Genomic DNA, 16360 nt, shown 5'->3' with positions numbered 1-16360 from the left:
GATTGCCTGAGGTCAGGAGCTTGAAACCACCCTGGGCAATATGGTGAAACCCTGTCTCTACTAAAATACAAAAAAAATTAGCCAGATGTGGTGACACGTGCCTGTAATCCCGGCTACTTGGGAGGCTGAGGTGGGAGAGTCGCTTCAGCCCAGGGGGCAAAGGCTGCAGTGAGCTGAGATGACGCCATTGCACTCCAGGTTTTTTGTTTTGTTTTTTGAGACTCCATCTCAAAAAGAGAAAAAAAAGGGGGGGGGGGCACAGATTTTCCCTGCAATGCTGTTCTCACCTGGATGCAGAGCCTCACTCATAAATTAATTTGTGTGTATGGTAAAAGGTAAGTAATAAGGAGACTGCTTAGGCATACTAAATTAAGGGAATATAAAAACTCCAAAGATTCTATGCAAATTTTCTATGAAAATGTGCTCCTATGGTTACAGCTGAGTTGTACATGGAGGAAAAACGGAGAAATTAAAATAGTTGCAGTGGGCTGGGTATGGTGGCTCACGCCTGTAATCCCAGCGTTTCGGGAGGCCGAGGTGGGTGGATCACTTGAGCCCAGGAGTTTGAGACCAGCCTGGGCCACATACAAGACAATCTCCTCTTCTTCCTTTTTTTTTTTTTTTTTTTTTTGAGACGGAATCTTGCTCTATTTTGGCTCACTGCAACCCCCACCTTCTGGGTTCAAGCCATTCTGCCTCAGCCTCCCGAGTAGCTGGGATTACAGATGTCTGCTACCACGCCCAGCTAATTTTTGTATTTATTAGTAGAGTCGGGGTTTCACCATGTTGGTCAGGCTGGGTCTTGAACTCCTGACCTCAGAGGATCCACCTGACTCGGCCTCCCAAAATCAATACTTTAGGATTACAGGCATGAGCCACTGTACCCAGACAACACTCCTACCTCTACCAAAAATTTAAAAAATTTAATGGTGGCATGCACCTGTAGTCCCAGCTACCCAGCGGGGTGAGGTGGTCCAGGAGTTCAAAGCTTAGTGAGCTATGACTGTGCCATTGCACTCCAGCCTGGGCGACAGAATGACACCCTGTCTCCAAAAACAAACAAAAACAGTGGTTGTAGAGAGGAAATTAAATGTTTCCTTTTAATGTTGGCTTGATTTCAATGATAAATACTTCTAAAGACTCACTTTGGCTGCCTCTTTAAATATATTAGAACCAAGCCTGAAAAGAATGAGAAGCCTATGACCTACTTCCAGCCCCAAGAACTGCCATTCCCCATGCAGCCACGTTGGGAATAGGGCAGTCGGAATCCTGAATCCTGGGTTTCATCTCTATAAAAATCAGGCATCCAGCTCCCCCATGTCGGATGTGAGTCTATGTTTGGCATAACGGTTCCGGGGCCCTTTCTTCCTTTAGCTCTTTGTTCATTGAGGTTTCTGAAGCACACAGGAAGTCAGAAAAAAGAACAGCAACCCACTTCTCCACAGCCTCACCGCAGACAGGAGGCAGCAGGGAGGAGACAGCCAGCGAGAAGGGGACTGTGTGCTGTTCTCCCCGAGCTCTACTGGGGACGGGGAACAAGATGAAGCGGTGGGTGGTGAATATGAGGGTTATGTCTATACCCCAGTTTTCAGGAGCCCCAGAAGGAATCAAGTTCTACTCTTCTGCTTCTATTATTTTCTGATTGTTTTGTGAGTATACACACACACATGCACAAGCTGTAAGATTTTAGACTCTGAGTCACATGCAACTTAAACCCCGGAGCAACACTCAGATGACATGAATACATCACCTTATCTATCTGACCTCAGCTTTTCTCATCTAAAAAGTGAGGGGATTAGGTGAGAGGAATGTTCTTCCAACCAAGTCTTGCACATGAATATTTCAAACTGTTGTAAGTGATCGTTCAGCTCCTGAAGTGGTTCATTTCTCCATTGTTTGGCTAAAAATACTTCCATATTTGCAGAGCCCCCTGAATACCTCACCATAGCCCTGGATTTCTTTAAGTCTGAGCTAAAGCCCCTGGACTAGAATCGATGCTTCCAGGACTGTCTTCTTGGTCCGTAATTCTGGGATCTAAGCTCGTTAGCTATAAGGAGAGGCCTTGGTTGTTGAGGGAGATATGAGACAGCGGAGGGAGAAAAGGTGAGGGAGAGGAAAGCAGGAAAGAAAGAAAAAGATAGAAGGAGATACTGAGATACTAAGATTGTAAACTCACCAATGACAGGAACCAGAGATAAAGGAAATGTCAGATCATTTATTTTTACTTCCCCTGTTTTTACAAGTGAGGGAACTGAAGTCAGGAATGTTCCCCTCCCCAAAGTAAATGTCCTGGTGGGTGCCAGCATCCAAGTAATCCCTTAAGGACTGACTATGCAGGTGACATCAGGAATAGTGTCCAACAGAGGAGGAGGTTCACATTTTTCAGAACCTTCTCCACCTGCACCCAACACCTCCTGATCTTTACCTGTGAACCACGCTCTTGGGAGAGTCTTCTTCCAGCCAGAGCTAATGTGCCCATCTGTTTAGAAATGCAGTCTCCACTTTAACATAATGGCACCCTTCAGTAAAAATGCCCTTCTGTAACACTCACAGTACATGTGACAGAGACCTCGCAGAGCACTAGCTCTCTGTCTTCTTTCCTCCCTCTGGAGGTGGTCCCAGCCTCTTTACAGGAAGGAGACACTGGCTCAGAAAGGGTTAAGGCCACACTCAGCTAGAGACAGAATCAGGACTTGACCTCAGACCTCCCCACAGCAGCCAAAGAAGGATGCCAGGTGCAAATGTTCTCATCACACGGGCATGGAACAAGCACATTTTTGGAGCTCTGTCTTGGCCCAGTCAAATCATCTGGAACAAGTCCTGCTGCCTCCCTGAACCTCAGTGTGCTCGCCTGTAAAAGTTGGGCATGTTAGCACTATCTTTCCTAGAACTTTTGTGAAGATTAATGAAAATAATATCTGTAATGTACGTGGCAAACTATACCTCCCCAACGCCGAGGGTTGGCCACGATCACAGATCACCTAAGTTCCTCTAGTTCCTTCAAGCATTTGCATATTTCAATGACAGGGGTCCCTTTTGGCAAAAATTACCTATCTATTCCACCTCTGGACTACTTTCAGTACCAGAGAGGTCTTTCTCAGGATATGTCAAAGGAGTTTCTCTACACCTTCTACTTGCAGGGCCAGCTCTGTCTCTGGAGCTGTGAGACACGAGTTGCATCCTCCTCCTCACTCCCACTTTGCACAGCGAGTCTTTAGCTCTAAACACAGGAGTGAAAATGTTATAGGAAAGGGGTCCCAATCCAGACCCCAAGAGAGAGTTCTTGGATCTCACGCAAGAAAGAATTCAGGGCGAGTCCATAAAGTGAAAGCAAATTTATTAAGAAAGTAAAGGAATGAGATAATGGCTATTCCATAGAGCAGTCCCGAGAGCTGCTGTTTGTCCATTTTTATGGTTATTTCTTGATGGCATGCTAAACAAGGCATGAATTATTCATGCATCCCCTTTTAAGACCATATGGGGTAATTCCCTGACATTGCCATGGCATTTCTAAACTGTCATGGCACGGGTGGGAGTGTAGTAGTGAGGACTGCCAGAGGTCACTCTTTTTGCCATCTTTTGGTGGGTTTTGGCCAGCTTCTTTACTGTAACCTGTTTTATCACCAAGTTCTTTATGACCTGTATCTTGTGCTGGCTTCCTATCTCACCCTGTAATTTAGAATGCCTTAGCCATCTGAAAATACAGTCCAGTAGGTCTCAGCCTCATTTTACCTAGCTCCTATTTAAGATGGAGTTGCTCTGGTTCACGTCTGACCAAAAAAAAATATGAGGGTTGGCGGGGTTTGAGATTATTCCAGTCCAGGCCCACCTGCTGCTCAGATACATTTTAGTCCCAACCTCAAGAAGCCCATAGGTAACAGTTTGGACAAGATCTGCTGATACCAGTGATGGTCACCAGAAGTCTCCAAAGACTGCTCCCTTTCAGGAAGGCCAATGGCACTGGTTGGAATAGGGGCAGCCAAGCCTATTGGTCCTGCCCAAATTGGCCTGGCCTAAACCCACTCTGCAGCTCCCTGCTCTCTGGGTCTAGGTCTTGGGTTCTAAGGACTTTAGATGTGAATGGGCTTTGAAGGTGACTGCACCTCTGGACTGTCTCCCATGGCTTTGAAGCCCACACCTGGGGCCCCTGTCTGATGCTTGGTCCACTCCCAGCTCTGGTCTCCGCTCAGCCTTGAGCTGAGGTGGCAACCACAAACCTCTTTGTCCCACAGCACGGCTGAGCAGACTAACCTCCCACTCTTGGGTTCTGTTCTTGGCTGTCAACATAGGTGTCATGTGCCAAGTGTCTAACTGTATGGCCACGCGCCTGGTGAAGGGAATGAAGGCTCCAGAACACAGGCTACCCTGCTCACCAGTGCAGCCCATGGCCCTTCTGGGAACAAATAGGTTATACAGGCAGAATACTAAACCAGACATGAGCGGACATGGCATGCTTCTATACAGCTGGGGACACCCATGCATAACTGGGTAGGAGAGAGATGCCTGTTATGTGAGAGGCATATGAGACAGGGAAAGAACATGGCCCCAGGAGGCAGAAAACCTGGGGTCTTGTTCCCATCCCTTTGCTACCTAGTAGCTTATGACTGGAAGGTATTGGATCAGAGCATTGTAGGATTTAACACTGGAAGGGTCTGGCGGATTCTAGGACCTGGATGCTTCTCAAGGGACATCATTAGAAACACAGGTGGTCTGCCCTGGACCTAAAGGTCAGAACTAGTGGGTGGGGCAAAGGGATTTTTATTTGAACAGAAATGATAATGCCATGCTTTGGAAATGACTGTATGACTGTCAGGAAGGCTGATGCCAGAGAGGGAAACTCAACTGCCCAAGTCAGACACTTTGTTCAGGGCAAAGCTGAGACCAGGTTGAAGTCTCCTTATCTAGGCTGCATCCTGGCTCTAAGACCTTAGGCTCTGAGTTCCCTATGTGTCCAGGTCAGGGTAAGGGTACTTGGGAGGGCCTCGTTGGTCTGATAGGGACTGTGCTACTGCCCACATCTTCCTTTGGCCCAGAAGCTCCCTATGATGCAGCCTGGGCACTCCTGAGCCCATGTCCTCCCTGTGATTGTGGATCTCATGGATGAAGATGAGCCACTTCCACCAGCCCCTTCCAGCCTTACAGGATGGTGGGAAAGCACTGAGTTCCAGTGTCTGCTTTATAATCCCCCACGAGACTAAGCAAGTTGGTTCAGCTCTTTGGACTCAGGTCCCCTCTGTTCAAAGAGATAAGGCTGGACTCTCAGCTCATTTCCAGCTCACTATGCTACTAGATAGCATCTTAGGGCTGAAAGGAATCGTGGACATCATGTAGTACAGTGCTTCTTTTCTGGTGCACCTGGGCAAATTGATTCCCTCAGTCCTTAAGGGCATGTGGGCCATGCTTTGTAATAACCGTGTTTTCTGGTTTCTACATTTGCTGCTTTGACATGGGGTCCCACCGACCCTGGAGGGGCTGCTCCTCCCGGGGCCAGATAGTTTCTGACAGCTACCTTTCATATATGCAAACCAACCCATTCAGAGACCACACTCACACTGGAGGCCACTATCCATCCATCCTAATCACCCCAGGGTAGCTACCAGGTAACTGGGGACAGCACCTATGTGAGAGCCCAGAGTCTGCTGAAATTATTCACATGAGCCAATCCTAAACCTGCTACACTGTTTCATGTTCCTTCCCACCGAAATCACAATAAACGCTCCTGCTCACATTTTTTCTCACTCCCTCTGCCTCCTGGCCCACCCTGGTACTGCCCTACAGCACCCTGCATGGTGTGCTGGGACTCCTGTTGTAAGGGATCTGTGAACGTAAACTTCTTCCTTCATGACAGTTATCTCTGTATCTGCATGTCTTACCATACCAGAATAAAACAAATCCCAAGTATCCTCAAAACAGGCCAGCCATAATTTGAACCTTTAGGCTTAAACTCAGTCCCCTTTGGGGTTTTAAATCCCCATGTCTACTTTTTGTGTGCCCTGCAAATACTTGTATTGTCTACATGCACTGCACATGACAAAAGGCTTGGAAGCTCCAATGTGCAGCACCTGCTGCCCCTCAGCCTGGCAACTTACCACCTATGCATGGGCATTTCCACTTCCAAGGAGCTCTCCTTGGTGGAAAAGCCTGCCTTATACCCACTGCAAGCCTGCCTTCTCACTGCTGTTGGTCCCTGCTTGGACTCTGCCCTCTGGGGACATGCAGGGTTGGTTCAATCCCTCCTTATTGCCATGTCTCCTCAGCTTTTTACAAGCAGCAGCTCTGGGTTCTCTTGAGACTTTTCTTCTCCCACCTAAATACCTCTTGTTCAAGAGGCATATTTTTCACTATTCTGTGGCTCTGGAAGATTCCATCCCAAGGCTCTTCTCTCAGGGCCTAGTTGCTTCAAACCAGAAGGAGAGGAGAGGACACACTCCCCTGAAAAGATGTCTGACCTGCATATGATCACTGCTGGCTTTTCACGAGAGTTTTAATGTAAAATCTCTAATTTTTTTTTTAATTAGAGACAGAGTCTTGCTTTGTCACCCAGGCTAGAATGAAGTGGTGTGATCATAGCTCATTGTAACAACCATCTTTTGGGCTCAAGTGATTCTCCTACCTCAGTCTTCCAGCTAGAACTACAGGTGTGTGCCACCATATCCGGCTCTGTTTTAAATGTTGGGAAGTACTTACACAATATAGAGGCAGGGAGGAGGGATGGATCCTCTCCCAGCCACTTACCCAAAGCCAATTATCTCCAGCTGTTTAACTCCTTTCTAATGGGAGGACACAGAGTTTTCCCATCACTACCCAAGTCCCCTCCCCAGGCAAAGAGCTATGCAAAGACTCTGGTCATGTAGAACACTTTAGACAGTAACTTGCTGAAGAAGTCTGTGTGGGGACTAGAGAGTAAGATGTCTGGTGTATGCTTTGAACAGTTTCATGCTGCCTCCCTGCTGTGCGCCCAGAGAACACAGCATGCTGCTGCCATGGGCTCCCCACTGGGGCAGGGCCAGGGCCCTGACGTTCGGGCCTGGGTGTCTTTTCTCCTAAAGCAGCAGCAGTGGTAACATGCATGAGTGAAGCCTGTCAGGCATGGCTAGTGAAGCCTAAGCCAATAAGACAGTGGGTATATGGGCTAAGGGAGCAGCTGTGACTTGGGTTCAACAGATACTTGCCTTGTGAGAAGGGATGCCTGACCTCTATGTGGCCACTTCTAGTCTTTCAAGGGAAGCTGGAAATTTAGACTTTGCATATGAACTCTCTAATCTTTAAATGCTAGTGAAGACTTACAAAACAGTATAAACTAACAAAACACATCCTTGGATTGGATCAAGTTCCAGGACTGCTAGTTTGCATCCTCTTTCCCAACCTCAGCTAGGGTTACCCTCCCCTCCAGGACAGGGTGGTTGCCAGCACAGCCCAGGTGTCCTCTAAGGCTGTCTCAGCCATAACGTCCTCTGACCATTGCTCCCTGTGGTGGTTAATTTTCTGTGTCAACTTGACTGGGCTACAGAGTACCCAGATATTTGCTTGAGCATTATTCTGGGAGAGTCTGTGAGGGTGCTTTTGCATGAGATTAGCTTTTGAGTTGGTAGACTGAGTGAAGTGGATAGACTTCCCTAATAAGAATGGGCTTCCTCATCCAAACAGTTGAAGACCTAAATAGAACAAAAGGCTGACACCTCCCCCATCCCCTGCTGAATAAAAGAGAATTCCTCCTGCCTGAGGGCCCTCCAAATGGGACACCAGCTTTCCTGCCTTCAGAATCAAACTGGAACACTGACTCTCCCCCGGGTCTTGAGCCTGCCAACTGCAGATCTTGGGACGAACCAGTCTCTATACTCCTGTGTGTCTATTCTTTATAATAAATCTCTTCATAAACACCTCTACATCTTACTTGTTCTATTTCTCTTGGTACCTTAGACTAATACACTCCCTTTGATTAAAAGAGAGTTAACACCTTTGAGAAAGAAGCTAAACATTTTATCAAATGAAAGCTCCTCTTCTGGCTCACTGATCATTTATACCGTATTTCTAGTGTTGAATATAATAACAATAGCAACTACTATTTATCAAACACTTTGTATGTATCAGGCATAGGGTTGAGCAGTGCATATATGCTTTCTTACGCAATCCACAAAACACCCCATTCCCCTTGCGGAACATATGAGGGTCCCTAGGTCAAGTGTCATATCCATCCCTCCCAAGCCATGTGTCTCTGCCTGGACCAGTGCCTGGCACAGATCAGGTGCTCAGTAGATTATTCCTGAAATCAAGAAATGAACTCTTATTTAAAATAGATTATGTTGGCCGGGCACAGTGGCTCACACCTGTAATCTCAGCACTTTGAAAGGCCAAGATGGGCAGATCGCCTGAGGTCAGGAGTTCAAGAACAGCCTGGCCAACATGGTAAAACCATATCTCTACCAAAAATAGAAAAATTAGCCAGGCATGGTGGTGTGTGCCTGTAATCTCAGCTACTCCAGAGGCTGAGGCAGGAGAATTACTTGAATTCAGGAGGTGGGGGTTGCAGTGAGCCAAGCTTGTGCCACTACACCCCACCCTGGATGACAGAGTAAGATTCTGTTTCAAAATAAAATATAAAAATATATTCTGTTTATATCCCCATATTACAGATGAGAAAATGGAATCTCAAGGACAATAAATAACCAGCCCAAGGTAACAGGGCTAAGAAATGGTAGAGCTGAGACATACCCTTAAGTCCCTTGAGTTCAAAACCCACATTCTACAACCAGTGTGCATGGAAGAGCCGGGCCTACCTCCAGCGCCTGACTTTAGCATTCAAAACTACCACTCTCTGAGCCGGCAGCAACGTCCTCCACGTAGCTGCCTCAACTCTCAGCAAGCCTGAGCTACCCACAGGCTGACAGCTTTACTCCTGGACAGTCCACCAGGGTTTAGAAAGACTAACTTGGGGCCAGGCGTAGTGGCTTACACCTGTAATCCCAGCACTTTGGGAGGCTGAGGCAGGTGGATCACTTGAGGCCAGGAGTTTGAGACCAACGTGTCCAACATAGTTAAAACCTGGTCTCTACTAAAAATACAAAAATTAGCTGGGCATGGTGGCAAGCACCTGTAGCTCCAGCTGCTTGGGAGGCTGAGGTGGAAGGATCGTCTGAATCCGGGAGGTGGAGGCTGCAGTAAGCCAAGACTGTACCGCTGCACTCCAGCCTGGGCAACTCTGTCTCAAAAAAAAAAAAAAATTAATTAATTAAAAAGACTAACTTGAGAGTCTCACCACAGCTTCATCTTTAAAAATGAGAGAAAACCAAGAGAAGAAACCCACTGAAGTCAGATCACCCTCTTTTCAAAGAGTTGCTTTGAGGTAACAGGGGAATCTGATGCACAGGCTGAGAACTGAGACCACAGAGTAAGATGAGGCTGACCACACTTGGCCCTGGTAGCATGTTGTAAGGCAACAAATCCAATTTCCAGGAACTCCCTGTCCTTGCATTCTGTGTTGCTCTTGAGCCTCATGTGGGTGAAGCTACACAGCAGATCGGCAGATAGAGGATGAATGGCGAGTGGACTTAGGCATATCTCACAATAGGGAAATCCTACCAACCACAGGTAAGACATGAGAGAGGGAAAGGATGAAGGCCATCACGGAAAGGCTCTGGACAGACCACAGAGGAGGGGAGTGGCATGCATGGGCCTTCACACACTGTCAGACCTACTGGTTTACAAAAGAGTAAACTCATAACTTGGTCTCAAATGTGGCCACATACACCAGTCTTTTCGTCTGCTCCTTAATGATTAAACCTTCCCACCCTCCGGTATCTGGAAAGCATCCCTGATTGCTTTGTTCTTCCTGGAAGCCATCTCAGTCCATAAATATACTGAGCAGTACACATCTGCTTTGTCCAAGACAAACAATGGTCTGATTTCTCTGTTTCTTACAGCATCGAGCTCCCTTTCAGCGATTTCAGTACAACACAGCTGTTCTGATAGTGACATAGCCAGGTACAAGGAAAACTGCACAGTCAGAGTGTTATGGCTCTGAACTCCCAGGAATGCTGAGACCCTGAACCCAACACATTCTCAGTGGGGACTCAGGCTGGAGTGTAATGGCACCATCTCAGCTCACTTGCAGCCTCTGCCTCCCGGGCTCAAGCTATTCTCCTGCCTCGGACTCCCTAGTAGCTAGGATTACAGTCACATGCCACCATGCTTGGCTAGTTTTTCTATATTTTTAGTAGAGCCTGGCATTTGCCATGTTGGCCAAGCTGGTCTTGAACTCCTGCCCTCAGGTGATCTATCTGCCTTGGCCTCTCAAAGTGGTGGGATTACAGTCATGAGCTACCACTTAACGTTTTGTTTTTTTTTTTTTTTTTTTGAGACGGAGTCTCGCTCTGTCACCCAGGCTGGAGTGCACTGGTGTGATCTCGGCTCACTGCAGCCTCTGCCTCCTGGGTTCAAGCAATTCACCTGCCTCAGCCTCCCCAGTAGCTGAGATTACAGGTGCCCACCATCATACCAGATTTAATTTTTATATTTTTAGTGGAGACGGAGTTTCACCATGTTGGTCAGGCTGGTCTTGAACTCCTGACCTCAGGTGATCCGCCCGCCTCAGCCTCCCAAAGTGCTGGAATTACAGACATGAGTCACCACACTCAGCCTTAAGTTCTTAATGCATGAACTCCTGTGTCACTTGGCATTGAGTTCTTTGCAGATAGAAGCCCCTGGGGCCCCCAAGCACAGCACAGGACCTGGTCATCGCAGGTTCCCCTAAATGCCAGTGAAGGGATCCTGTGATTACAAGAGGGTAGAAGGTGAGCTATAAGGCAGGGGTGTGGAGGAAGAGGTCTTAGGGCAAGGCCTTTAAGAAGAGGGAAGTGGAGGCTGGAAAACAAGAGGAAGAGGTAGGGCATGAGGAAGAGATGTTACTCCATTCTGCTTTCAACCCAATATCACAGCTCTGTTTATTCTGAGAAGCAACCAGCTGCAGCTCCAAAATAGAGATGCTGAGAAACGCCTCTGATGACAGAGACTGCTGCTGAGGGAACAAGGTTAGAACAGCCCTTTATAAGGGCTGGAGTGAGAGAGGCCTGGAGAGGGGAGATGCTCCTGGATCTCTTTCCACTTCCACCTGTCCCCGCTGCCTCCTTCCCAGCCCAAGGCAGCCCTAGTTCTTCTTTCCAGGGTCTCCAGGGCCCAGGGCTGGCACATGACAGAGAAGAGTGTGGCCCTGCCATTGCTCCAGGCCCCAGCAAGAGTGGTCCGTGTTCCTTGACAGAAACCCCATGGCCAAGTAGGACAGATGGCTTCCTTCTCCCTGGACCTGAGTATCCTTTTCAAGCAACGTCGCTGGGAGCAGGAAAAAGAATGAGACAAGTGGATGGAACGACAGGGTTTGCTAAGTGTCTGTGTTAAGAGCTTGTGTGAGCTTGCACATGTAAGCAAGAGAAAAATCACACCAAGTGGAGTTTATCAGGCAGGAAGCCTTGTTTCCAGGTTATCACAATAGGGCAAGACTATTCCAATAGGGGAGGGAGACTGAACTCCATTCCGACCACAAGGGGAGCAGCTGGGGATTCACAGCCAGTGGGCAGGGTGAGCGAGTCAGTGAAAGGATGACTACCAAGGGGAACTTGGCTAGGTAGCAATGGTGGTGGGGTAGGGCGTGAGAGGGTGGTTACTGCTGGACTTTCTGGAGCTTAGCAGGCCAAGGAGCAGGGCTGGTGGGGGCAAAAATAGGACTCAGAGGTGGCTGCCTCAAGTTTGGTCAAGGGGGGTCCTTGTCAGTGGAAGGGAAGCAGAGAGAGCAGGATATTTGGTGACACAGCTGTTCCCCTCCCTCACCCATGTAAGCATCAGCTCTGTCACTCACTCCATGGCAGAGAGAAAGGATGGTCCTAGGCCACCTGGCATCTGCTAACAAGGGCAGTGTGGGTTTGGACCCATACAGGCCCATCCCTTTGCCAAGGTCCACCAGCCTGGGCCTGACTCCACAGCACCCTATTCCCTGGGGCCTGCTTTGTCCCCTGGCTCTTCTGGAATCAGAGAGTCCCTGACACAGTTTAGATGCTTGTCCGTTCTGATTTTATGTTGAAATGTGATTCCCGGGGTTGGAGGTAGGGTCTGGTAGGAAGTGTTTGAGTCATGCAGGCGGATCCTTTATGAATGGTACTGTGCCTTCCCCATAAGTTTAATGAGTTCATGTGAGGTCTGGTTGTTTAAAAAGGTGGATGGCACCTCCCCTGCTTCTGTCTTGCCATGGGAGACATCAGCTCCTCTTCCCTTCCGCCATGATTGGAAGCTTCCTGAGGCCTCACCAGAAGCCAGGTTGATGCTGGTACCATCCTTGTACAGCCTGCAGAACCATGAGCCAATTAAGCCTCTTTTCTTTATGAATCACCCGGCCTTGGGTATTCTGCTACAACAATGCAAACAAACTGATACAAACCCTGACAGGTCTTTCCCCATCAAGGTCCACTGCTTTTGTCAGGGACTGACCTGGGGTGACTGAGGGGAGAGGTCATCGTCCTGGAGGCCTGTCACTTTCCTCCCTGTTGAAATGGACACTTGGCTAAACATGGACAGGTGGGCAAGCCCAGACACCCCGCACCTGGGCTGTTCAGTCCCTCACCATCCCCAGCAGGACCAAATGGACCCAGTCCAGGTGGACTTTCGGGACTTTTTGTTCAACAGCCTGGTATACCCTCCAGCTGTCACTGTGCCCACTGGAGGGTCTCTCAGGCAGGGCTGGGCTGCCCCCAAAGCCAGGATGGCCACTTGGCTCAGGCCTCACAGGACGAAGAGCCCTCGACATTATTTCCAAATGAGTCCTTTCATTTAGTCAGTGTGTGTGTGGTGTGTGTGTGCGTGCATGCCTGTGTGTTTAAAACTATTAATTGGTAAAAGTAAACATTTAAACGACATCATAATGTTTGCGGCCCTATTTGGCTATTTCTCTCTCTTCTTCTTTCTTAACCCAGAGAGGCTCCAAAAATGGAAGAGGCCTAGGCTTCTCTAGAACTCTAGAGACCCTGGTCTCAGGCACCTTCTGCCTCCTCACATTGAGCATCCCAATGCCAGCCGAGCCACCACACTCCGCCGCCTCCTCCGTGGCATCCTCTTCTCAGTCTGATTCTGTGTCTGAGGCTGCAGCTCCTCCCTCCCCCTGCACCCTCTCCTGCCCCAGCCCAGCACTGCCCTCTGCTCTCCACACACAGCCACAAACACCCCTTGACATGCTTGAGTGGGAGCCTTAGAGCTGGTCCTCTCCCAGCCTCTATTGTGTGTGCTCAGAAGTTTCCAACGAGACTTCCTGACTCCCTCTGGGGAAATGGGATGGGTGACAAGAAACCTGCCTATTGTAAAGACTGGCCTGCACAGGAATGCTGCTCAGGAAATACCTGCCTGGGAGTGAGAGGACAGGTGGCGAGAGGAAGAGGCTAGAAGTTGCTGCCATGCCCAGATGCCTGCTCAGCTTCTGCCTGGAACTGACTCCACAGGATTTTTGGCAGACCACGATCTGGCTGGTGGAAAGACTTCCTAAGATTAATTAGGCAAAGGCCAACACAGCATTACAAGAACCCTGGACACCCAAATCTAGAAGCTGGATGTTGCCCGGATGATTGCTTTGTTTACATAGGAGACAAACAAGATTAGCACAAAACCTCAGAAGACGGGAACTAGGGGAATTAGTCTAATGCCCTAAAAGCAGTAGACAGCCTCTCCGTGGAGGATGGAGAGATGGAGGAGGTGGGAGGTACTGGGGTGGATCTGTCCTCAGGGACGGTGAACTAATTCTAGGACCAGCAATGAAGTGAGATTTTCTAGTGACTTGTGCCACCCCAAGACCCAAGAGCCACGACGTGCTTCTCTGAGTTTCAGAACTTCCAGTTGATCACGGGAAGTAGCGCAGGTGGGTCCTTGTCCTATCTGACAAAGAACCTTCTTTGAAGCATGGTGTCAAGAAGAGGCAAGGCAGGCGTGCCAGGGTTGGCTGCCCGAGGCCTCGTATTTCTGGGGCGGTGTCAACAGAAAAATAAAACATCAAGTATGATTAGTGCTTGTCTCAAATGCTTCTGTCAGGACTAAGTCTGAAGTCCATTGCTTTATTTCATAACTAAGGAGCAGTTTTACAGCCTTTGACAAGAAGGTAAATTACCAGCAACGGCTGGCTGGAAGAGTCCTTACATCTCGGTCACCTCAGGCCCTCCTAGCTTTAAGTGCGCACTTTGCCTTCTAGGAGGGAGCACAGGCTACTACTAATAACCTTAAAAGGTGGCTCACACCTGTAATCCCAGCACTTTGGGTAGTCGAGGCAGGTGGATCACCTGAGGTCAGGAGTTTGAGACCAGCCTGACCAACATGGAAAAACCCTGCCTCTACTAAAAACCCCCCACCCCCCAAAATAGCAGGACTACTAGAAAAAAAAAATAGCCAGATGTGGTGTCATATGTCTATAATCTCAGTTACTCAGGAGGCTGAGGCAGGAGAATCACTTGAAACTGGGAGGAAGAGGTTGCAGGGAGCTGAGATTGTGCCATTGCACTCCAGGCTGGGCAACAAGAGTGAAACTCTGTCTCAAAATAAATATATAAATAAATAAAAATAAAATAATATCTTTGGGGTATTTTTAATGAGTTGGTACAAATGTTAACTCATTTAATCCTCAAAGAAGTTGGTATATCATTCTCCTACCATGTTACCTATGGGGAAACTGAGGCATGGGAGATTAAAGGAACTCTCTCAGTGCCACAGAGGTAGGAAATGGCAGATCTGTTTCCTATCTCTTTAACCAGTACACCACACTGTCTCTCAAGGAAACATAAAGGTCTTTACCATATTGCAGAGGAAAGAAACCAAGACTTGGGCAAGGTCCGTATCTTGCTGAATTCTTTCTTTTTCCATAGAAAGAGACCGAGGTTAAGGTGTCATGGGTCTCCTGCCTTCCCTCTGGCTAGGGATGAACTTCAGGTCTGTGACTACAATCAATTTAACAAACACTTTGCGTGCCCACCCAGTGGGCAGAGACAGTAAGTACAAAAGGAGTAAGTAGTGATCCAGGGACTTACAGCCAAGTTGGGAAGACAGATATCGCCATCAAGTAACACCACACAACACAGTGTGGTCATGGCAAAAGAAGTGGACGTGAAATGATGTCTGGGGAGCAGCACGAGTGAAGGAAGTCAATTTTACTTCATGGGAAAGGCAGGATCTGAGTTGGACTTTCCAGGCTGGACAGGTTTGTAAACAAGAAGAGGTGGGTTGAAGGCTGTCAGCAAAACTTAATATGCATATGGTCAAATGGCAGGAAAGCCTGAGGCTTGCTGACGATGTCATCGGATGTGTCAAGGTTTATAGAGGTGACTGCCTACATGCACAGGACAGATTTGTAGGAGGAGACCCTGGGGCAGCAATTGAGCGGCCAGTGTATTGATTTGGGGAAGAGTATGTAGTGTCTTAAGATGGGGCAATGATGAGGAAAAAGGAGTAGATGAAGGAAGATATCCCAAGGTGGAATCCACAAGAATTGATAGCCAGTTAGAAGAGACGGTGTTTCCTACAATCTCCAGTCAACGGGACTTTGGTGACGCCACTCATCAAGTCAGGATGAGAAGGTGGGGCTGGAAGGTTCTGGGATCATCCATATGCATGTAGAGAAAGTGGGAAAGTCAATAATGCTTAACTGTAGCTCAAGAATGCATGGCAAAATTCTGTTCAGTCCCTGCAGTGCTGAGTGGCACGTCTCCCTGCCCCACATCTGCATATCTCTGCCTGTCTAAGGCTCCTCAAGTTTTACCTCCGTCAAGAAAATCCTCCGCTTTTCTTCATGTTCTCCAGCAAGACAAACTGTGTTCCCTTTTCAGCACATCTTGCTTATTGTACAAGTGTTATGTTTATCCTTTGGGGCTACAGGTTTCTGGAAAGCTGGAAATATTGTGTTATGCACTTTTTATCCCAGTTGTATGCAGCATAGGAACTGGAATTCATGGAGGAGGCCATCATTCACCCAGGAGTGTGGAACCCAGCTGCCCTGGCTGAAGCCCCTCAGGTGCATTCTCTGAGCTGCCTGCGGTGCATCCCATGGAAGACACCCTACAGCCTCTGGTTGTAGTCAGTGGCACAGAGGGCAGAGCCAAGCACAAGCCACAGCTCTATCCCTTGCTAGTCATGCACAGACTCATTTCCAACTATCCTGAGCCCTGGCTTCTTTCTCTGTAAAATGGCGACAATGATGCAGCTGTTTTAGCGCGGTTGGGAGGACGCCCTGCCAGGTGTTCATATGTAGAATTTGTGGACAGCCCCAGGCCCTGGGACTCAGCTGGTACACAGGCTCTTAACCGGGGCAGCAGCTTGTGCGCGTGCGTCAAGACAGGAGGCTGGGCCC

General features: G+C 48.4%; 1 protein-coding gene across 1 annotated transcript in view; it reads right to left on the bottom strand.

The window, feature by feature from the left end:
- PTK2B (protein tyrosine kinase 2 beta) overlaps positions 1-16360 on the bottom strand; it is a 130980-nt gene that overhangs the window by 75448 nt on the left and 39172 nt on the right. The gene's annotated exons all lie outside the window — the stretch shown is intronic.

Source organism: Cebus imitator, unplaced genomic scaffold, assembly GCF_001604975.1.
Source record: "Cebus imitator isolate Cc_AM_T3 unplaced genomic scaffold, Cebus_imitator-1.0 Scaffold125, whole genome shotgun sequence".
Classification (NCBI taxonomy): Eukaryota; Metazoa; Chordata; class Mammalia; order Primates; family Cebidae; genus Cebus; species Cebus imitator.
The sequence above is the reverse complement of the archived record's forward strand: the minus strand, read 5'-3'. Positions and strand labels throughout refer to the sequence as shown.